The 23,440-nt window shown below is 43.5% G+C and overlaps 1 protein-coding gene across 1 annotated transcript in view; it reads left to right on the top strand.

Annotated features, from left to right (window-relative positions):
- Positions 1-3,507: 3,507 nt before the first annotated feature.
- nlrc5 (NLR family, CARD domain containing 5) overlaps positions 3,508-23,440 on the top strand; it is a 201,130-nt gene continuing 181,197 nt past the window's right edge. The window contains exon 1 of the mRNA XM_052027934.1: positions 3,508-3,533. The gene's annotated coding sequence lies outside the window, so the exon portion shown is untranslated. The remainder of the gene's footprint in view (positions 3,534-23,440) is intronic.

The following is a 23,440-nucleotide window of genomic DNA, read 5'->3' as shown; positions in this document are numbered from 1 at the left end:
GAAGAGACTTATTGGGGGTAACATCATGGATCTGAGAGTTCAGGAAAGCAGAAACTTTTGACAGACAGCTGGCTATGCACCTTGGCAAGGACTAATTTGCGGAGCAGGGTGGGAATATTTCGGCTGTGGGAACAAATTAGAGATGTTTCAAAGAGCTGGCATGGACTGATTAGGCTTCATAAGTGCAGAATGATTTTGCTTCTGACTCTGAATATAAACCTGGTCCAAATTAAGAGAATTTCATGTGTTGGATGAGCCTGGTACTTTAACAAACCATAATATCTTCTTGTGGAACGTGCTATTTGCCCTTAGCTGAAAATTTCCACTTTTCTGGTAATGTAATTTCTGGTGGTTGTAATCTGATGTTTTTTTTTGGCGTTTCATTTTCATTTGATGTAATTTTTCATTTGTTCCTTATGCTGCTTGTGTAGGCTAATGGTAGCTTCATATTAAATCCTCCAATGATCCATGAAAATCAAGGAAAAGAATGATTATGCCTCACATTCCCAGAATGACACTGCAACTGCTCCATTTGGCTTAATGATTTGGAATTGGAGGTTTTATTTTAATTCCTTATATATTAATGGGAATTCTATTTCTAATTCTTGACGGATTGAGAGAGTTATCACATTGCAGAGTCACTGGATTTTTTAATTGGCTAAGAGATTTGACTTTGAAACCAAAGTTTTGAACTTCTTAAAAATGTTCTGTTTTCCCTTCTTTTCCACCTTCTTCCAGATTCAGGAGGATAATAAAGACACTGACGTATTCTGGGAGAAACAATACAGTTTAATGTAAATGGTATTATTTTGAATGAGTGCAAAGACAGTAGGACCTGTGAGTGCTTATGTATAAGTCTTTGAAGACAATAGAGAGACTGGTTAAGAAAGTGTGCTACTTTCATATTTTATGATTAATTGGTCATGTTTGGCTTCTGTGGAAGAAGTTTACACCTGCATCAGTTGGAGTAAACTGCTGGAGTGTACTGTGCACTATGTTTTCATGCAATTGACTTCTGTTCCATAAAGAGCTAATGGATTGTTCCCCCAAACTACCTTCTCCCCTGGGATGAAGGCGAGACTCCTCCTTCTGGAAGGTACAGTGGCACAGCAAACAGACCCGTTGCCTCACAGCTCCAGCAACCAAAGTTCAATCTTGACCTCTGGAGCTGCCTGTGTGGAGTTTGCATGTTCTCCCTGTGACTGCATGGGTTTTCTCTGGGTGATCTCGCAGCCCAAAGGTGTGTTGGTTGGTAGAGTGCATGTCCCAAGTCTGTAGATGAGTGGTAAAACCTGGGAGAGTTGATGGGAATATGGGGAGAACAAAATAGGATGAGTGCAGGATTAGTGTCAAATGGGCACTTGATTGTTGGTGCGGACTTGATGGGCTGAATGGCCTGGTTCTGTACTATATGACTCTGATTTCTGTGTTCTGTAAATTTCTTTGAAATAAAGCTCAGTGACCTGATCATCAGAGGACTGGCTAATTAAGTAAGTTTCCTTCAGACTAAATTGCTACTTATATTCAGGATATAGCTCAGAACCCACGACCCACGTATCTGCTGTTTCCATATCTTCAGTTGCTCTGCGGCAGCAACAGGCAAAGGATGGATAATCAGAAAATAAGTATATGAAATGATGAAATATAAGCTACCCTTAGAAACCATGTATTTGAAAGGTCAGAAGATGCATGGTTTAAGAAGGTTTAAGAGTGTTAACATAGCAGAGACATTTGATCATTTAAAAATATTTATTCTGGAAGCAGGCATCATTGAAAGGAATGGGGTTTATTGGCTATTCATAGAACCTTGAGAACATGGCAATAGGTCAAACATTTTGGCCACTCCCGATAGCTTCAAACGTCACTGCAGAGAGTAGGTAACAAGCAGTCAGTTGCTGTGAGACTGGATGTGGTATATATTAGTGGCAGTGAATTGTACTGCACTCAGAAATTTCATTCATTGGAATAAGGACATAAGAAACGGAAATAGTTATCTGGTCCTTCATACCTGCTCCCATTTACCTCAGTGCCTCTTTTCTGCATGAATCCCCATATCCATTGATTCCCTTAATATTTAAAAATCTATCAACCTCTGCCTTGTCAGGAATGAGACTCCACAGTCCTCCTCAGGTGAAGAATTCCAAAGTTTCACTTTGGGTGAAGAAATTTCTTCTCATCTTTGTCCTGATCTGCTGACCCTTTATTTTGAGACTCTGATTCCTGGTTCTGAACAATCCAACCAAGGGAAACATCATCCCTGCATCTACTCTGTCATCCCTGTAGGAATTCTGTATGTTTCAAGAAAACATTGTGCTGAACTCCGGCAGGTATAGGGTCAGTCTGTTTAATTTCAAAAATGTAGTACAATGCACTGGCACCATTATATACATTTAGCATTCGTTATTGGGGATGAAGTTTGAGGCAAACAGAATTTCCTCCTGAAAGATAATTAATTATTTAGAATTTTTTAAAATGATAAATCATTTGCTTCTCAGTCACTTTTACTGATACCATCATTTTGTTTCCGTTAAGTTTTAACAGAATTCAAATTGCATGATGAAATTTAAGGCCTCAATTTCTGGATTACAAATCCAGGCCTTAGAATTACTGATCTAATAATAATAACTACCACATTACCATACTCAGGCAAGACATTTGAACCAAGGAGCAACACAGAAAATGTCCTATACATTCTATAAAATTGGCTTACTAAAGCAAAGCAAATTCACTCTGCATCGCCCTTTATCTTTGTTTTGAATACCTGCCCAACTTTCCTTACATTTTTATTCCTCTCGTACTTCTACATTTATTATAATTTAATGCACTGCACTTTCTCTGTAGCTGTGACACTTTACTCTGTACTGTTATTGTTTTTACTTGTACTACTTCAATGCACTCTGTCCTACCTCAATGTAACAGCATTGTGTAATGAATTGACCTGTACGATCGGTATGCAAGACAAGATTTTCACTGTGCCTCAGTACAAGTGACAATAATAAATCAATACCAAAATATCAATATTTGTCTTGTGCAATGCGATGATTCATATCTTCCCAGGGTTGATCTTTGTTGCTATACCTCACGTGTTTACCTGCCAGAGCAGAGAGATTCCATCTGACTTTGCTTTCAATTATTTCAAATGAAAGTGGAATTGACCTTTCCAACCCTGATGCATGATACAATGTAAAATTTGTCTCTGTTCATACAGAGCTGCCACCAGGTGAGGACAATGTCACTCACAAGTGAAACCCAGTTCAAGTTATTTAATCAGATAATGTTTTTCAAAGTTCATTTGGTGCCCATGTCTCTAAAGAAAATAACTTTGCATTAATACTAGAAATGCATCAACAGGAATTAGAACAATATCTTCTTTATTGTACATAGATTCAAATCAACAGAGCGAATGATCAAGTTGAAAGGTTTGATCAAGTTGAAAGGTTTGATCCAGTGCCAACGTGCTAGAGCTTTAGGTTTCACTTTCACAAAGTTCATAGCCGGCACTTGGTCCAACTGCTGCGAGATTTCCTCCTTCGGTAAGTTGAACTTCCAAAAACAAATTGTTCTGAAAGCTTGGCCAGAATATTCCATCCATTCATAATTGGTGCAGGCGACGAGAAAGCATTTAACTCCTTGCTGCTTCATTGGGCGTTATTTCTTTCTGTGGTGGCCACCTTCAGACTTATTAATTGAGAACTCCAAGTGCTTTGTGTTACTCTACTCCAGTCTGACAATCATACAAAAAGCATAAATAAGAGTTAACAGGAGGTCCGTGGTACTTGCATCGAGCATAGCAAGGTTAAGCTATGTGCAAAAACAATTGAGTAACATGTTTCCCAGATAAATATTGGCGAGTGGGTGGAAGGGAGGAGTATTGTAGCATGGAGATAATGAACAATATTTAAAATTACTTATAAGATCACTTGATTGGAAAATACATGACCCTGAGTGGGTGGATGTGGACAGGATGTATCCCCTTAGTGTCACTGTTTTAAAAATAGGGCTACAACCATTTAAGACAGAGAAGGAGGATATTTTTGTTGCCTATGGGTCTTTAGTACTCTCTTCGTCACAGGGCAGTGGAAGCAGAGTCTTTGGATATTAATGCAGAGGTAAACAAATAATAGATAAAAAGGGATAAAAGGATGAGAATTTGGGGCAGAGGTTACTGATCATTAAACATCGGAGCAAGTGTGAGAGGCCCAGAGGCTTTACCTGTCTCCTCATTAATATGTTTGTATGTCTGTTCATATAAACAATGTTAAGCAGAATACCAGGACAGGACATAAACTTGAGTCAAAAATAGAATAAAAACAAATTTCAAGGAGTGATTAACATGTAAAGTAATCTGTAGAAAGCAACATAGAGAAAATAATTAAGGATAAAAAAGACGACAGTGAATATCCTCTTGGGGAAAGAAGGCTAATAGCAAATGATATATGTAAATTTGTAAAGATAAGTGATAACTATTCATTATTTAACTACATTGTAGGGGCAATGACACAGGACGAGAGCAGTTTTGTTACAGAATATTCATTGCCAGTATACTTCCAGGCCCCTGTTCCAACAATCCCTGGACACCATACATAATTTGTTTTCCAAGGCTTCCTTAATTTGTGTGAATGTTAGTTGCTGAGGAAACCAACGTGTATGAATTACAGTTACAACCAGACACACCTCTGCCTAGTTAAAAATAGTAACAGAAAGCGCCAGGGATATTCACCAGGTCAGGCAGCATCAGTGGAGAGAGAAACAGAGTTAAGGTTTCTGGTCAATGACTTTTCATCACAACTGCCTGATTCTGACACGTGCAGGGGAGAGAGACAGATTCTGCAGATGCTGGATGTATCTGCAGCAATACACAAAAAGTGCTGAAGGAATTCAGCAGGTCAGGCAGCATCCATGGAGGGAAATAAACAGTCGATGTTTTGGGCCGAGATCCTTCATCAGAACTGGAAAAGAAGAGGGCAGAAGCCAGAATAAGAAAGTGGGGGGGGGGCGCAGGGGTGGAGGGGGAGGAGCACACACAGGCAGGGGATAGGAGAGTTCAGGTGATAGGCAAGTCCAGGTGAGAGGGGGAAGGTAGGTGGGTGGGGGAGGGGGAGAAGATGTAATAAGCTGAGAGGCGGTAGGTAGAAGAGACAAAGGGCTGAAGAAGGAGGAATCCGGTAGGAGAGGGCAGTGGACCATGGAATAAAGGATGGGGGAAGGGAGGAGAGGAGATGGGCAGGTCATCAAGGTGGGGGAAGGAAGCCACAGGAATAAGGGAAGACAAAGGAGTGGAGTTACCAGAACATCGATTTCTCTAACCTCCAACCTGATGGCCTCAACCTACGTCTGGCCTCTGAGGCCAGGCGCAGGTTGGAGGAACAAGACCTCGTATTCCGCCTTGGGAGTCTCCAACCTGATGACCTTGACATCAATATCTCTAACTTCTGGTAACTCCACCTCTTCTTCTTCTTCTGCCACTCCTTTGTCTTCCCTTATTCCTATGACTCCCTTCCCCCACCTTGATGACCTGCCCATTGCCTCTCCTCCCCCATCCTTTATTCTATGGTCCACTGCCCTCTCCTTCCAGATTCCTTCTTCAGCCCTCAGCCTCTTCTATCTATCACCTCTCAGTTTATTAGATCTCCTACCTTCCCCCCCCCCCACCTACCTTCCCCCTCTCACCTGGACTCACCTATCCCCTGCCTGTGTGTGCTCCTCCGCCTCCCCCCACCTTATTCTGGCTTCTACCCTCTTCCTTTCCAGTGCTGATGAAGGGTCTCTGCCCGAAACATCGACTGTTTATCTCCCTCCATGAATGCTGCCTGACCTGCTGAGTTCCCCCAGCACTTCTTGTGTATCATGCGCAGGAAAGGCTGGTTATCTGAAATTGAATTCAACATTGAGTCCTGAAGGCTGCAATGTGCCAAATGGAAGATGAGGTGTTGGTCCTCAAGCTTATGTTGGGTTCACTGAAATGCATAGGAAGGTAAAGAAAGAGAGGTCAGAGCAGGAGTGGATGAAGAACCTAAGTAACAGGCAACTGGAAGTTCAAGGTCACCGTTGGAGACTGAACAGAGGCATTTTGCAAAACAGTCACCCAGTTTGTGTTTGGTTTCTTCAATGTAGAGGAGATCATATTGTGAGCAGGGCACCAAGCTGAAAGGTGTAAGTGAATCGCTGCTTCACCTAGAAGGAGTGTTTGGGTCCTTGGGTGATGGCAAGAGGGCAGGGGTTGCATCTCTTGTGGTTTCATGGCAAGGTGCTGCGAGAAGTGATGTGGTTGTTAGTGGAGATGGGAGTGTGGAGGGAAGCAGGAATGCAGAATGGGAAGGAGCGATATTCCAGGTGGTGCCATCTAGTTGATGATGGAGGAAATTATGGAGGGTGATCAGTTGAATGTGGAGGCTTGCAGGATTCAAAGTGAGGACAAAGGGTCTGGTGGGGATGGTGGCGGGAATGTGCCTTTCTATTTATAGTCTTCCCATTTCCATGGAAATAGAGCAGAAGAGGGCCAATAAAGTTGGTGTTTTGTGGGAGTTGGAAGGCCAAAAATGGATCTCCATACTCCACCAAAATGATTTGAATGACTGTTAGCCCTGACCCAGCACCAGTCAGTGCAATGAAATGATTTCTGTTCATGGTTGACCCAACTTCATTGTGGAATAGATACAGTCTTTGGTAAAATGCAATGTAGGTGATAATGCATCCACAACCCATCATGTATCTGGTTTCTTTCTCACTGAAGTTGATGGAAAAGGTGCAATGTAAAAACAGACCACCATTTTCCTTAAACCACATGGTTTACTGTTCGCAGGGTCCGAGCAGTTGAGTCAACTAAATGGATAATGCTAGCAACAGATTTGTAAAAGGTTGAAATTTTGAGGAGGTAATTACTGTATTGGTGAAAAGAGTACCTCTGAACATTGGGGCAGCAGGTAGTGCTGCTGCCACACAGCTCCAGCAGCCCAGTTCAATCCTGATCTCGGGTCCGGTACATGTGAAGCTTGTAATTCTCCCTGTGATTGCAAGGGTCTTCTCTGGGTGCTCTGGTTTCCTCCTGCATCTCAAAGAGGTGTTGGCAGATTAACTGGTTGCTGAAAATGACCCTTAATGCATGTGGGTGGGTGGAGGATGGGCACGTGAAGGAGGATAGGTTTACCCGGAATTGATGGGCTAAATGGCTGACTCCTATGGCCTAAGAAAATATGAGATAATATGTGATACAACCATTGTGGACACTCAGAAGTCATGCAACAAGGGAACAGATCTTCTATTGCCCCAAATCAGCAGCTGCCTCCCACTGGGCTTGACTGTTCCAGTCTGCCCCCTGCAATGATGTGGCCCTTCTCAACTTCCCACATTTTCCTCCCACATCTCAAAGACTTGCAGATTGGCAGGTTAATTGACCACTATAAATTATGCCGAGGGGATCTGGGGAAAATTGATGGGAATGCAGAGAGAATAAAATAGGAATAATGCAGGATTAGTGCAGGTGGGTGGTTGATGGCGGGTGCAGACTCAGTGAGACAAAGGGCTTGCTTCTGTACTGTGTGACTCTCTGACTCCCTGGTCATTGATGGATGAAGTGAGTGAGCCAAAGTGTGGCAGTCGTTTGTGGATCGTATGAGACCAAAGGCAGATATATCATGGTATTTTATGGAAGGAAAACCTAGGGACAATGGTGAGCAGGGAGAGTTCAGGGTCCAAGTGCAACTATGAATGAAGTCAAGTGGACAGGTACAAAGGAAAATTTAAAAGGTTTGTTGATGGATAGTTTTCCCTTATTTTGAGGGAGCTGGAATACAAATTAATGGATGAAATGTAACAGTAGTGTCGACCCCTGGAGTTCTGCCTTCATTTCTAGGCACCAAAACTAGGGCTGGGTTTACTGGCCTGCAGTGCAGAGCAGATTTAGCAGGGCTAAAAGGATTACATTAGAGAAATACTATGGCACAGAAAGGGGGTGGGGGGGGGGGGAAGAGGGTCTGTGTGCTTATCGGGCCCTTGCTTGGCTCTTTACCAGAGCGATCCAAGTGCCCCCATTCCCATTCTTTCCCTGCAGCCCAATAGATTTTTTTCCTCAACTGTGTATTGAATTCTCTTTTGAAAGTGACAATTGAATCTGCTTCCACCAGTCCGTCCACTGTACGTTACCCCTGGTGTGTAGGTGAGTGGTGGAGTCTGAAGGAAATTGATGGGAATGCAAAGAGAATAGAATTATTGTAGGATTAGTGGAAGTAGGTGGTCGATGATCGGCGTAGACTCAGTGAATTTCTGAATCAGTTACTCACGGCATGAAAACACTTCTCCTCATATCAGCCTGAGTTGCATAGTTAAGCTTCTATTCCCTTGCATATTGATGATTAGGGGATGATGTAACTGAGGTGTTTGACAATTAAACAATTTGCTGAAATGGACAGAAGGGAAGTACTTCCTCAAGTGGGAGATTCCAGAACAAGAAAATGTAATGTTAAAATTGGACTGTCCATTCAAAAGCAAGGTCAAAAAAATGGTTCTTCACATAAATTGAAGTAGAACGTGGCACTTTTATCCTGCAAGTGTTGTTCAGCTGAAAACTCCAAAACTAAGATTATGATGATGTGGAGGCTTTCAAGAGGGTGCAGAAGAGGTTCACCAGGATGCTGCCTGGAAGAGAAAGCATTAACTATAAGGAGAGGTTGGACAAATTTGAATTGTTTTCTCTGGACCATTGGAGGCTGAGGGGAGACCTGATAGAGGTTTATAAAATTATGAGAGGCATAGATAGGGTAGATAGTCAGAGTCCTTTTGCCAGGGTAGAAATGTCAAATACCAGAGGACATGGCCTTGATCTGAGAGGGGGAAAGTTTAATGGAGGTGTGCAGGGTAAGTTGTTTTTCACAGTGAGTGGTAGGTGCCTGGATCACGCTGCCAAGGGTAGTGGTGGAAGCAGACATGATAGTGGTGTTTAAGGGGCATTTAGACAGGCACATGAACATGCAGGGAGTAGAGGGATATGGCTCAAGTACAGGCGGGTAGGTTTAGTTTAATTTGGTATTGTGTTTGGCACAGACATCGTGGGCCAAAGGGCCTGTTCCTGTGCTGTACTGTTCTATGTTCTACATTCTAATGGCCTGGTGTTTGGCACGGAGATTGAGTTACACAACCAAAGCTGTTGGCTGGCTGAAGTTACTGATTAGACAAAAATTGGCAAGATGATGCAACAATTAGCATTTATTCCTCACGGTTCCAGGGAGCTGGGGTTCAATCCTGACTTTGGATAATATCCATATGGAGTTTGTTTGTTCTCCTTGTGACTGTATGGGTTTCCCCTAGACATAGAACAGTACAGCACAGAACAGGCCTTTGGCCCACAATGTTGTGCCGACATAGCTAATTCCTCCTACCTACAGAACGCCCGTATCCCTCTATTTTCCTCTCATTCATGTGCCCATCCAAGCCCCTCTTAAAAGCCCCCAATGAATTTGCGTCCACCACCCTATCAGGCAATGCATTCCAGGCATCCACCAGTCTGAGTAAAAAATGTACCCCTCACGTCTGTTCTGAACCTACCCCCCTCACCGTAAATGCATGCCCTCTGGTAATTGGATCACTCAATAATGGGAAAAAGATATTGCTTTTTCCTCCCACATCCCAAAAGATGTGCTGGTAGATGAATTGGTAGTTGGTGGAAAAGGGTTGATAAGCATGTGGGGATAAAAAAAACTAAGTTTCAGGGACAGAAAAGAGGCAATGGGATACAGTAAGAGTCCAATAATCTGGCACCCTTCAGACTTTGGCAGTCGGGACTAGTAGTTTTTCCAGACAAATGGATATAACTGCCATTAATACTGAAATACACTTTTAATTCCCTTTTTTTTTAAAATCTGTTACACAGTCGTATAATAAATCTTCCAGTGAACATGGTGAGTTTGAAGCGAGCAGGTAATGTTCAAGTACTCCAGTTCCTGCTCCAGCTGCACACTTGGCCTACCTACGTTCCCGACCTCTGGTGCTCTAGATCCCAACCCCAGCTCTGGCTGCAAGCTCAGCCCAAACCCCTATAATGCGATTGCTCTGATGGGAGCTGACATGGATCTGATGGGCCAAATGGTCTCCTTCAGTGTTGTATTAAGTAACTAAACCCTGTGATTTAAACAACTTTCAGAATAGGTTCTTGTCGGAGCTGGCATGGATCTGATGGGCCAAATGGTCTCCTTCAGTGTTGTATTAAGTAACTAAAGCCTGTGACTTAAACAACTTTCAGAATAGGTTCTTGTCCCTTTGTCTCAGCTTCTCCCAGTTTAAAACCTCTGTTCCAAGTTGAAAAACCTGTATTATTGCTGCTCCTAATTATTGTATCTTTTCTGTACTCTATTTTACAATATGTGCACCCTGTGGAGTTAACTTGGTGAAAAATTGACTATCTTTAAAATATTAGCCTTCAAGGGATGGCTATCTTTTACCCAGGACCAGCTCTCTGGTTCTTTTCTGAGAACTCCCCTCCCATATTAGATCTGTTAAAGATTTGTTTAGTTCATTAATTATTTCTCTCACTGATTATTGCAGTTTCTTCTGAATATTCTCGGTCTTACTACTCTATCTGGGTATTTTCCCTTGGCATTTCCTGGCATTTACCAATAAGACTTTGCCTTGCTGAGGAATTGGAGATGAACCCAGCTTCCAGTAAAATTTTGAATTGTTTTTATTCATGTAATTCATACATGGGAATCTACAAAGGTTATAAGCACTCTCCTGTACAGTACAAAAAAGAACTTGTGGCAATGAGTCAATCCTTCACCCTCGGGAAAAGGTTCAGATCTTATCCCTTAAGATTTCTTCATTCAAATCAACCAGGATCCAATTTACTCCTGATACAAGAGATTCTGCAGATGCTGGAACCTGGAGCAACATACATAAAATGCCAGAGGGACTCAGCAGGTCAGGCAGCATCTATGGAGGGAAATAAACAGTTGACGTTTCGGGTCAAGACCCTTCATTCAAAAGGTTGACTGTTTATTTCCCTCCATAGATGCTGCCTGACCTGCTAAGTTCCTCCAGCATTTTGTGTGTGGTACATCAGTTACTCCTGTATTTAACCAGCTTCCCAATGTGCTGATTTGAGAATGCTTCCTGGAGAAATTCTTGGAATAGGGTTCAGATAGATTGGTCATCTAATAGTCATATCCTTCATCAGCGAAGGTGTATTCCTACAATCTGGATATGTACAAACATGGTATCTGAACTGTTAACACTGAGCCTATGTGTTTGATTCCAACTCTAAGCCAGAAGCATCTCCTCTGTGATGTGAGCTGACTCTCTAAATACAAATGAACAACTTTGGCCAGTTTCCGGTCATTCTGTGGAAGCAATGCCCAGCAGGTTAACAAAAAGTTGAAATTTGCTTTAAAGCTCAAGGGACCAGTATTGGAAATGCCAAATGGATGTGCTTATCCAAGGTGGCAGACAAACTATCTTAAAGATGAGGAGAAACTGCTGGAATTGTCCAGGATGCCAGGCTGCATGTAAGGGGAGGGAAATGTAAGTTAACATTGCAGGTTCACAACTTTTTACCAGGAGTGGCAGAAATCAAGCAGTTTGTAAATAAAAAGGGAAGATGAGGAGGAGAGAACAGGAGAGAAGGTCTGACAGTGGAGGACAGGAGAAGGTAAATGAGAAAGAGATGATGCAGTGAGGTTAAAGATCATGGTGTTAGGAAATAGAAAGGCAAACCTCCTGAACAGCTGAAATGCCAAGCCACATCGGTGCGAAAGAAGGGGACAAATTTCAGCACATCTGATTCATGCCATTCTTAGTTTGTGAGGGTATCTGAAACCAGTGGTAAAACTGTACTTGCTGAGCCTGCCCCCCATGATAGGGATAGTGAGCAGGTGTTGTCTCCTGAGTCGCATAGCAGGGCCGTCAGACTCCCCAGTCACTTGATGACCAGGACTGCTTATTCTCCCAACTCTTTCACTAAACTGAGCCTGGAATAAAATGTGGTGGGGAGAGGGGGGGGGGGGTGGGATTGGGGGGGGAGGGGGGGTTGGGTGGGGGGGGGGGTCCCTGTAGCCTTTAACTTTTGAAAACTGGTGGCTTCCCTATTGCACTGAGCAATTACCACAGAATATCTCCCACCCAGTACAACTTCCTTTGTGCAAACTCAGGATTTTGAGTGGGAGAATTAGGTGAAATGGGGGAAGAGGTTTTGTGTTTTAAAGAAATATTAGAGTTGAAGTAATGAGAAGCAAATATGATAGTATGACTTACTGGTGAGGAAAGTTAATAAATGACAGTGATATTGCAGCTTCCTTTTCTCTTGATCTTAAAAGTATTCAAGCAGAACTAGAATTGGACACAACGTGTAAAATTGGTACCTAAAACTAGATCATTAACTAGACTAAATTATAAATGAAGATTATAAATAGTTGGAAAACTTGATTATTAGTTAAGTAAACTAAATTATGGCACTCATGCAGGGCATATGATGTTGTGGCTAAAACATGTGGGAGCTGGTGGAGACTAGTGTGTGCTTGCAACTTGGGTGATGTTGTCTCAGAGTCAATGAGCTGGAATAGAAGGTTCAGACACTGCAAAGTTCCAGGGAGTAAGAAAATTACCTGGACCATTTCCAGGAGGCAGTCACATCTGTTAGTTTAAGTACAGGAGGTTTAGTCAATGGACAGGGACAAGAGAGCGTGAATCTGAGTGAGGTGCGTATGGGGACCTGGGAAGTAGCATTGGAGGAGCCTCTGCTCTTTCACTTGTTCAATGGGTACGACGTTCTTGCAGCCTGTGTGGACCATGGTTGAGACCATGGGTGGTTGCACAAGCTGACTGCAGGACTGTGCTACCAGGGACCATCCAAGTTGCAAACAGAACTAGATTAGGGAAAATATAGTAAGAAAGACAGAATTAAGGGCTCTTTAATTGAATAAGTACAACTAGGAGGGAATATGCTACCCTCTGCAGCCAAGAGCATGAGTCCAGAAGGCTGTATTGCCTGCTTGTGGCCAAGCTTAAGGACATCTCCTCAGAACTGAAAATGGACTTTGCTGTGGGAGGGGAAAGACTCAGTTGTCATGGTCATGTAATAACTGTCTACATAAGTAGGGCTAAGAAAGAGGCTCTGTAGGGGGAGAATAAGCTAGGGTCCACAAAGGTGGTAATCTCTGGGATACTATCTGAGCCACATGCAAATTGGCATAAATTCAAGAAGATTAGGGAGTTGAATGTGTGGTATGGGAATAATTGGCACCAATTCATTGGACACTGGCACCAGTACTGGGAAAGGAAGGCATTGCTTTCTTGGCATGGGTTTCACCTGAATCAATCCTTAATGAGCGATCTGGTGAATTGAATGACTAGGACTGTGGATTATTGTGGCAGGAGGACGAGCAGGGTGGAGAATTCGGGTGAGGAGAGGTTTAGTAAGTAAAAAAGAATGGACAAGGTGATAGTGCAGGTTAATGAAATGACTTCTGATAATCTCAGAGTGCAGAAGGTGGTGTGATCCTTCCACCATTTATGCCTGGCTTTTGTGTGTGCTCCCGATGCTGGTGCTCAGTGCCAGCTTGAATGCTCCTTCTCCCCTTTGAACACTTATGGTCCAGGTATTCATCGGAATTAGTGGGAGTAACTTTTTTGCAAGGAGGTTTTGAGAACATCCTTGAATCCTTTTCTCTGTCCAAGTGGTATCCTTGCTCGGAGTGGAGCGTCCGTTGCAGGAGTTTGGTGTTGGGTCTGCCCATAGGAGCAAACTGAGTGTAATTACTGCCTGGATGCTGGGATTGTTGGTCTGGGAGAAGGCACTGATGGAGTTTGCTTCTGCTGCCAGTGCACTTGGAGGGTCTTGCAGAGATGGGCAGGCAGTGTCCCTCCCTTTGGAGTGTTTGCCATAGATAGTCCATGCCCAAAAATAAGGACAGAGAGGCAGCCAGTAGCTGCTGGAAGCAACACTTAGGAGACCTCTTCCACCATAACTCTCTCCTTGATGTGAGCACTCTAGACTCCATTCTGCAGCAAACCAAAGGGTTCAGTCTTCACGATCAACAGCAGGGCAACTGAAGGATTCCTTGCTGAGGTTCCAAAGTTTGGCAGCAAGGAAATTCAGTCACAAGTTCACAACGTCTTTCTCCCACCTCTGGGAAGGGAGGAAATGCCAGAAGACCCCGGGGATGCCGCAGTCATGGCCAGTTGGGAAAACAAAGGAGCCAGCTCCCACCCTGGTAACTGCCAAGGGGAAAGTCATGACCCTAAACTGCAGAGAATCAGAGTGTGGGTTCTGCCCAACTTGAAGCGCAGTACCCTGGAGGGAGCACCACCAGCCACCGCGTAGTTTTATTTTTGTTCAAGTGTTACCACACCCTGCCACTAAGTTTCATTTTCACTTGTGTTCTTTGTTCCACTCCCGATGTACGGGATCTAGCACTATCATGCGTTCCCAGGTAAGAGTTACCATTACGTTGAGAAGCGAACAACTTTTTGCCAAGGCAGTAACAGGGGTGTGGAAGCTGAGTATGAACAGTTGAACTCCATGGAAAAGGGCGGGAGGGTGCTGCAGTATCCTTGGACATTGAGACATGTGACGGTCAGACGCTTTAAACGTAAAGATTTAACTCCGTGGGTGTGTGCCGACCATAAGGGGAAGGAATAGACAGTATGCGAGCAGTAAGAATAATGTTATTTTCTCCCCACTGGAGTTCCAATGTCTGTGCGCCAGCGGCTGAGGGGAGAGCCGGCCAGGAAGGACTGCCGCTCTCTCCTGCAGGTCGCTCAGACATCCGTCTTGGTGCCGGGGCCGACAGACCTGGCGGTCGCTCGGCCCACAGTAAAGCTCGCAGACAAGTTACAGCAGGGAATGGGAGCCATTCGGCTCCGTCAGAGCCACCCAGCTGCTCGCCCTCTCCCATCCTCTCCTGAAGGTTCGCAAATTGAGATTTTCCCCGGGCAATGCATTACAGATCCAACATGCAGCATAAAACATATTCCCTCGTGTTCCCTTATGCCGAACGCATGCATGCGCTCCATTTCCCGATCCTGCTGCCGGCAAGATGTCGCTCTCTACCTTCTGGATGCTCAGAGCTTTCAAACACTTCTGTCAGCTCCCCTCGGCCTCTCTGTCCCAGACATGAGACTGCCACCACTGGAGTCCCTCATCCCCCGTATCATTTCGGCGATAACTCATCTGCACCCTCTCCGGACTCTTACATTTTTCCTAAGGCGTGTGGCGCCCAGAACTGGATACACCACCCCAGTTCTGGCAGAACCAGTAATAATGTAAAAGCCATCATGTTTTCCTCCCTCTTGTCTCTGCCCCTTGTTTTATCCCCAGGGTCCTGCACGCATTTTAACCATTTTCTTAACCTGCCCCGTTATACTCAATGAACTTTGCAGATAAACTCCGGATCTCTGTTCTTGTGTCCATTTTATAATGGTGTCCTCTAGTTTATATTGCCTTTATTTTTCAGAGCAAAATGCAACACTCCCCAGTTCTTAGCATTAACTTTCATTTGTCACCTAGTCGCACATCCCACCCGCTGGTCTGTTTTCCAGAAGTCTATTGCTTTTCTTTTCAGAGTTTACCACATTTCCAAATTTTGCATTATCTACACAGTTAACTGTATACCCAATTCCAAATTATTAACATGTAATTAAGAAAAGCAGTGATCCCAGTACTGATCCCTCAACTGTAAACTTCCCTGCAGTTTTAAAACAAACTTTCTCTTCTACCCTGTTTCCTGCTGCTTAGACGAATTTTCTGCCAATGGAATTGGTTCCTTAACTCTCACCACCAGCTGATAACCCTCCCAACCCCGCTCACCCATTATAAAAATGCTCAATGTGGAGGTTCAGTGGTAAAGGTGATAACGTGTTAAGTTCAGTGAGGGCATCTATCCCATTGAAGCAGCATTTAGCAAGAAAGGTGAAACCTGAACCGTGGCTCTAAATTGAAGCAGTGATTTAGTCAAATTATTAAAATATTCCTCATATTACCTCCATAGTTTCAGATCTTACAACATCCGATAAATGCACAAGGAATAGCTGTAATCAAACAATCAGAGATTCGCAGGATAACTGTTTTATTGGGTATTAAGGACAGTCCTTTAACACAACTCCAACATTGATTTGAACCCGACACTAGGATGTGGAGCTGAAGACAAAAGTGTTAAGTCTGAGAGTCAGATGGATGAACTGATGATGAGTTGTCCTCTTGAAAATAAATACAGAGATTTATAGAACTAATTTATATTTGTAGGATTTCCTAGTATAAAGTGTTTTTCTATATGTTCTTTTGTGATGTGCTGCGTTTTATACATGCACACACACGGACACGTGGTCTTACCACTAAAAGTCCATGATTGGAAGCCACCCTTCCAAATTTATGTTTAGGACAGTTAAACTTACCTCCAAGTTTTTACTTCGTCCATGGCATCAGGAGGTGTCATGTCCATGTGAAGAAGCCAGTAACAAAGAAGAAATGCTCCTGATAGAGTGGTTGCCAAATGCACTGAGTTCACTCGCTGTGATTATATTTCAGGAAAAAGCATCTCAATGCCAGCCTTTTGCCGAAATCTTGAATCCACAGCCAAGTGCAGCAATTTGAATGAAAATCAAAAGAAGTGCAGACGAGAAAACGAAAATAAAACAGGAAATGCTGGAAACAGATTTAACTGTTTGCCTTTCCACAGATCATGTCTGATCTACTGAATGTTTCCAGTATGTTCTGTTTTTATCTGTAGCAATTTAAGCATCTTTGGCCAGTTGAGAATAAGCTAACTGTTTGCATGCCTGAAGTTCATAGAGTCATACAACACGGCAGCAGGCGCTTTGGTACCCTAAGTCCCCACCGACCATCAAGCACCCACATACAGGACACCTCCAGACCCTGTGTCCACGCTACTTCACACCGACGGCCAGATACACTCTCCAGAGAAAAGAGAAACAGAAAACGATGCACTCAGCATGTTGGCCCGCTCGCGGGATTTGTCACTTTACTTCAATTATCATTGACTCTCGCTCCCTTTTTGTCCTTCCCGCTTTCTATTCTCCTCGCAACAGTTCTCCGCACTCAGAGTGGATGAGACATCCTCCCCTGACTGATATGAAGGGAATATAGGCACGAACACAAAAGCAGGAGAACATTAGCGAACAGTGAAACAATATAGATAAGACTTTCTTGTTTTTTTTTGGGGGGGGTCTATTCAGATTAACTGGAAACTCGGAGTTCAGAATCAATGAAAAACCGCTTTGCTCCCTCGAATGACACTTGTTCATTTATAGTTCCAGTTAATCTTTTTTCCATGTGTTTTTTTTTCTCGGGCTTTGAGAGGTGTACATCAATCGATCCATCTGCCTCATCCCGCCTCAACGATATGCTTCAGCTGTCATAATCAGAATTTAGACAACTAAATATCGAAGTAGAAACCAGACGTAAAGAATGGCTGCTCTGGCCTGCAGGTGAGCGGGCGCAGAAGTCTGAGTGGGACACCAAATACAGATTGGGCGATTATTTTGCAGAACATTCTATTAAATCCTCAAGGAAGGCCCTCAACACCTCACCTTCTGACCCGGCACATTATAGTCTTCAACACTCAAGTCCATTCAAGGCTCCGACCCAGGTCCCTCTGGCCGTCAACCCCATGCCCTCATTAGTCTCCTGCACCCTGCTGGGAATGGGAACCTCTGACAAGTTTTCAAGTCAGACTTCTTTCACAAGATTCTAGATGTTTATCTAGAAGAAAATGAATTGCCTCTTGGATTTTCAGAGTATTATTGGTCACACTGAGCCTTTGATCTTGTGAAGAGTCACTCGCTCTCTACACACAACGGTTTTTGTTGAGGAATATGGTGAACGGCAAATGTCGAAGCTCACTTGTCCTTGATGGGTTGAAGTTGGGGTTAAATTAGAGATAGGATAATGGTCCAGGTTTAATGTGACTAGTGCACGTGCCTGAGTTAGTACTGTTTTTCATAAGGATGGTTTTTTTCTGTAATAAAACTCTTAATCCCTTCTCATTCCACCTCGAAAAGATCTCCTTTTAAAGTTGAATTTACATTTACTCTATATTTGTTGTATATTTATTACACCATTTTGGAATTTTAAATGATCCGATCTATTCATTGTTGCATTAAATTTCTATCCGTTGCCCTTTCAAGTCTGTAAACTATGTCCACTATTACATACGTTGTCTTACACTTCTCAATTTTAAACTTATCATAAGTACACCACATCTCTCTCCACATTTGTCCTGGCATCATCCCCCTCTCCGTTTTATTCGTTTAATTTCAATTTTTACAAAGCGCATTCGGATGGATTGTTGTTAATGCGAAGTATTCTAACAGGAAGCTATATTAAAAACGGTTAGAGGATTAGTATGTGAGATTCCTATTGTTGGGCAATATTTGTGTTTAAGTTGGTGATTGCTTCGAACCGGAATCCTCTTTTGCTCAGTGGCGATGTTATTGGCTCATTAAAATAATTCTCACATCTATGGAGCATTTTGAACTGTATTTAGAGTGGTGCTCTATTGTTGGTATTCTTAAGTCCAGACGCAATGCTCAGTTTTCGTAATGAAAGTTTGGGGGATGACGACGTCGGTGATGTGTTTGATTTCTGGTTAAAGATTGTGTGCTGTGTCGCTGTTGGGTCATTGAACGGGGCTGTTAGAGTTATTGCTGGACTCGGTTTTTTTTTACCGTCAGCATTCAGAAACAGCAATGGCTATTTTTGCGCTTAAACTGACGGCTCGTTGTCACGTTTCTGTAATAATGAAACAAAGATGTGGCCACTTAAACATAGGGAGGGAATCTCACCAAATGAAATAAGTGGGGAAACTCAAAAGCAAAACGTTTCGGATGCTGGGAATCTGAAATAAGAACAGAAAATGCTGGAAACACACAGCAGCTCAGGCAATATCTGTGGAGAAGCTAACGTATCAGGTCAGAGAGTCTCAGAGTAATACAACATGGAAACAGGCCCTTCGGCCCAACTCGTCCATGCCGACCGTGGTGCCCACCAAGCTAGTTGCCCACCATTTGCCCACGTCTGGCCCATATCCCTCCATACACCTCCTACCCATGTATTTTGAATGTTGTTATCGTACCTGTCTCAACCACTTTCTCTGGCAGCTCGTTCCATAAGTGCACCACCCTCCGCATGAAGAAGTTGTCCCTCAAATCCTTTTTAAAATTTTCACTTCTCACCTTAAAACTATATTCTCTAGTTTTCAGTTCCCCTTCCCTGGGAAAAAGACTATGTGCATTCACCCTATCTATGCCCCTCATGATTTAATACACCCTCTCTTGACCTGTGGATAAAGATGAAGCAAATATCTCTACAAGGTCCTCCACAATTTCTTCCCTGGTTTCCCACAAGGTCTAAGGACGCACTCAGTCAGGCCCTGGGGACTTATCCACCTTAATGCCGCCAGCACCTCTTCCCTTGTACTTTGTATGTCTATGGCCTTTCATCAGAACTGGGAAAAGTTAGAAATAGAACAAATTTGTTGGAGGAAAATTGAGAGGGGAAGAAGGAAGCTCTGTGATGGGGTGAAGACAAGGAAAGATCGAAGGGGAGAAGTGATGGTGTGGGCTGAAAGGAGGAGGTTAGGAGAAGGTGTGAATAGGAGAAAATAGAGATCTGAAATTCCAGAAGCAGAGAGAGAAAAGGAACAGAATGCTGGAAAAATGGTGGGGTATTTCCAGGCACATTGCCTGTGAAACAAGACTGGAATGGTTGATTATCCGAAGCTGCTGACTTCACTGTTGAGTCCTGAAGGCTGTTATGCGCCAGGTCAGAAGGTAAGGTGTTGGGGGGGGGGGGTCTTCCTTGCAGACTCAGTGGCATGTTTGGCAATGCAATTGGCCCAGTCAGTGTTTGGTATCCCACTCAGACTTTTGTATTCGCCCACCTACACACATCCAATGAAGTTAAGTGTAAGCTCGAGGAACGTTGCCTGATTTTCTGATCCAGCACATCATCACCTTCAGGACCCAACAGTGAATTCAACAATTACAGATAAATCAGCCAGTCTTGTAACTCCCACTTCTGGTATTCTGTTTTCTCGCCTTTCCTCTTCCAGTATTTCTGGCTTTATTTGTCTCTTCCTGTTTAATCTCCCCCAAACGCACTTTCAGCACCCATTCTCAGCTGGCACCAACATTTAGTTTCTTTGGGTCTGCGCAGTATCACAGACTTTCCCTTTATTCCCCCCACTCCTTCAGTCATTCTGCAACTTGCTTTCTCACTTTTCTTAGTTCTGATAATGGTCATCAACCTGTAAACATCAATTCCTTCTCAGTGAATGTTGCCTAATCTACAGAACCTTTGCAACGTTTTCTGTTTTTATTTAAATATGTGGTCATACTATTGCAGCTAGTCACGTTAGAATATATGGTAAGTGAAACAAAAACAGAAATGCAGGAAGAACTCAGCCAGTCAAGCAGCATCAGTGTAAAGAGAAACCAGCTAATATTTAGGGTCAGTGACCCTTCCTCAGAACTGGGGTACAGGGGAGGGTTTACAGTTTTTTCGGCAGAGCTGGGATACCTTGATTTTGATGAAAGTTACAGTATTGAGTTTCTGTTTTAATTTTTTTTTGCTTCAAATTGCTGGCCCTGTTGTGCAAGAGTCCTCCTACACCTGCTGGAAAGAGGATTTTGGATTAATTCAGCATCATTTATTACTCCACCTTAGGATATTTGTTATGGTCAAGAAAACACTTTCACAATATCACCACTGCTCAAATTTAGGGACACGTGCAGGGCTTAAAGCTGTTGTGTGACTTGAGTCCTCATTTCCTGCTGCATTCTACAATTTAAATGTTTAATTGTTTTGATGATTTGATCAGGTAATTAACGTTATATATTCATGTCAGAGGATGTAGCTAGTGTATTACACCAGGTTAATGATAAAAAGAGAATGTTTTTCCCCATTTCATGCTGCCTCAATGACTGTTCAGAATAAAATTTATGCAGCATTCTGTTGTATACCCTGGGGAAGGGTAAGATGATTTTTTTTGGAGAAGCTTTCCTCAATACAAGCTCATTATATATGATGGGATTCCAGCAGTGGTTGCTCCCAAAGAAATGGTTACAAATGGAAATATCTTCTAGCTGGAGAAGATAGTAAGTATAGTTGTTAAAATACCAGGTGTTTTGGGGTACAGGCAGCATTAGTCCTGCAATTCTGTGGAAACCAACTTGTTCAGAGCACAGGAAGTTCCCATAAATGGCAATCTGTCTTTGTGATAGTGGCTGAGGGATAAACATGGATCAAGACAATTCCCCATTCACCCCCCGGGAGAAAAATAAATGTTTCACATGGACAAGCCTTAACCTTGCTTGGTGTGTTGATCCCAACCTCATACTGTTATATATATTGCAATATAGGGAGAGGGGGAGAGAGAGCGAGACTTAATTTTAATGCAATAAATGGGTCACAATATGTCACCCAAAGGTACAGGAAAACATTGAGAGCGTTCTGTAGTTTCAGGAAAATGACAACTGCATACCCAGTCATCTGCAGCTTCACTCAGATGATAACAGATATAATTGAGATATAATCATGACTTCTCTTAAGTGCTCTCACTGTGGTCATTACTAGATGCACAACAACTTAGAAAATGAACAAAAGAAATTATAGTGCCTCTCATGAGCACTGGTTATCCAAGCGTGGTTTACAGCCATTTTAAAGAAGCACCAAATAATCTGTTTTATTGATGGATAATTATTGAGGAATAATTATTGACCAAGATCTTGACCAAGAGTTAGAATTGGATAGGCTAGGTCTGTTTTCCTTGCAGTGAAGGAGGCTGAGAGGTGACATGAGAGAGGTATATAAAATTATGTGAGGTGCAGATAGGGTAGATAGTCAGTGTCTGTTTCTCATGCTAGGGGTGTCTAGAGGGCATAGGTTTATGGCGAGAGGGGGGGAGGCTTAAAGGGGATCTGAGGGGTAAATTTTTCACAAAAAGTGTAGTTGATATCTGGAAATGAGCTGCCAGAGGAGGTGGTGAAGGTAGAAGCAGTAACAACATTTTAAGAGGCATCTCGATAGGTAATTGAATGAGCAGGGCACAAAGGGATATGGAATTAATGCAGGGAAGTGGGTTTAGTATCAGAAATGATGATTGGCAGTGGGCAGCAGGGCCTGTTTCTGTGCTGTACAATTCTACAACTCCAAAACACTTGGGGAATTCCCCAGCTCATCCTCACATGGTGCAAAGGTTTTTTTAAATCAACATTAGAAGACAGATGGGTCAGCGGCAAGTGCTTTCATTTGGGTACAGTTGCACAGATTAAGTTACTGGAGTAGTATACAAAGGCCAGTTGTACTGAAACAGAGATAAGAATTTGAATCTCACCATAATAAAGCAGCCCACATAATGACACCCCATCCACCATCCTAAAGAGACATTTCCTCACTACCAATGTACCATGGCTGCAGTGTGTGCCTACTACAAAATGCACGGCAGATGGTTAATTGGGTTAGTCCAATAGTACCTCCCAAACCAGTAACGTTCCCCATCAATGAAGATAAATGTAGCAAGACAGGGGACACCACCGCTTGCAGCTTTCCTTTCAAGTTACACACCACACTGACTTGTAAATATAAGTACTGTTCTCTCACTTGGTCTAAATCTCAAAATTTCCTCCCCATCGACTCTATTTCCTAGAAGGACTGCAGTGGTTCAGGAAGGAGGTCACCACTGCATTTCTTAAGGGCATTTGGAGATGGGTAACAAACGATGGGCTGAACGCTCACACCCAGCTATTAAACTGGCAGGTATGAGGTTTTAAATTCAAGTAATGACTATGCAAATGTGAAAATAATAATGGGAGGAGTGGTGTGTAAACTGCACTGTAGACCCCTCCCTGGTTGCTTGGGTGGGAGGCAGCTGCTGTGAACGTCCCGGCTGATAACTCAGTTCAGGGGCAGAGAGTGCCGAGGACCCACGTGATTTTCTGTAAACTGGCTGCGAGTTCTTTGAAACTGAGGCAGGAGCGGCCGCTTAGTTTCAGTTTCCATCGGAGAGCGTTGCTGATGAAGCGCAGGGCTCCCCTCGGTGGCGCTGGGTGCCGGGCCGCCGGTTGCCGGGTAGGTGTGCAGAGAGGGATCGGCTGGGCAGCCCGCCGCTGAGGGACGCCCAGCCGGAACCTTTGCCCCAGAGGGGTAGTCAGGGGCGGCCGTTTAACTTGGATCTGGCGCAATGGAAGTTGAGAGGTTGCGGTTGGTAAATGGTCAGGTCTGTTTCTGTCACTACTGTTAGTGGGGTGGGTGTGTGTTGGGTGGGGGGCGGGGGAATAAGGCCGGCAGCTGCGAGCAAAGTGCGGGCTGTTTCTTTCATTTTTGTGCAGAGTAAATGGAAAGGGGATGCAGGAGTTTGTAAACTGGAGTGCGTGGAGACGGAGGGGAGGGGAGGGGAAGGGAGGACTGCCCATTGGTCGGAAGGACATTTGAATGAGTTAA

Source organism: Pristis pectinata, chromosome 13 (assembly GCF_009764475.1).
Source record: "Pristis pectinata isolate sPriPec2 chromosome 13, sPriPec2.1.pri, whole genome shotgun sequence".
Taxonomy (NCBI): domain Eukaryota; kingdom Metazoa; phylum Chordata; class Chondrichthyes; order Rhinopristiformes; family Pristidae; genus Pristis; species Pristis pectinata.
This window is presented reverse-complemented; position numbering and strand designations above follow the sequence as displayed.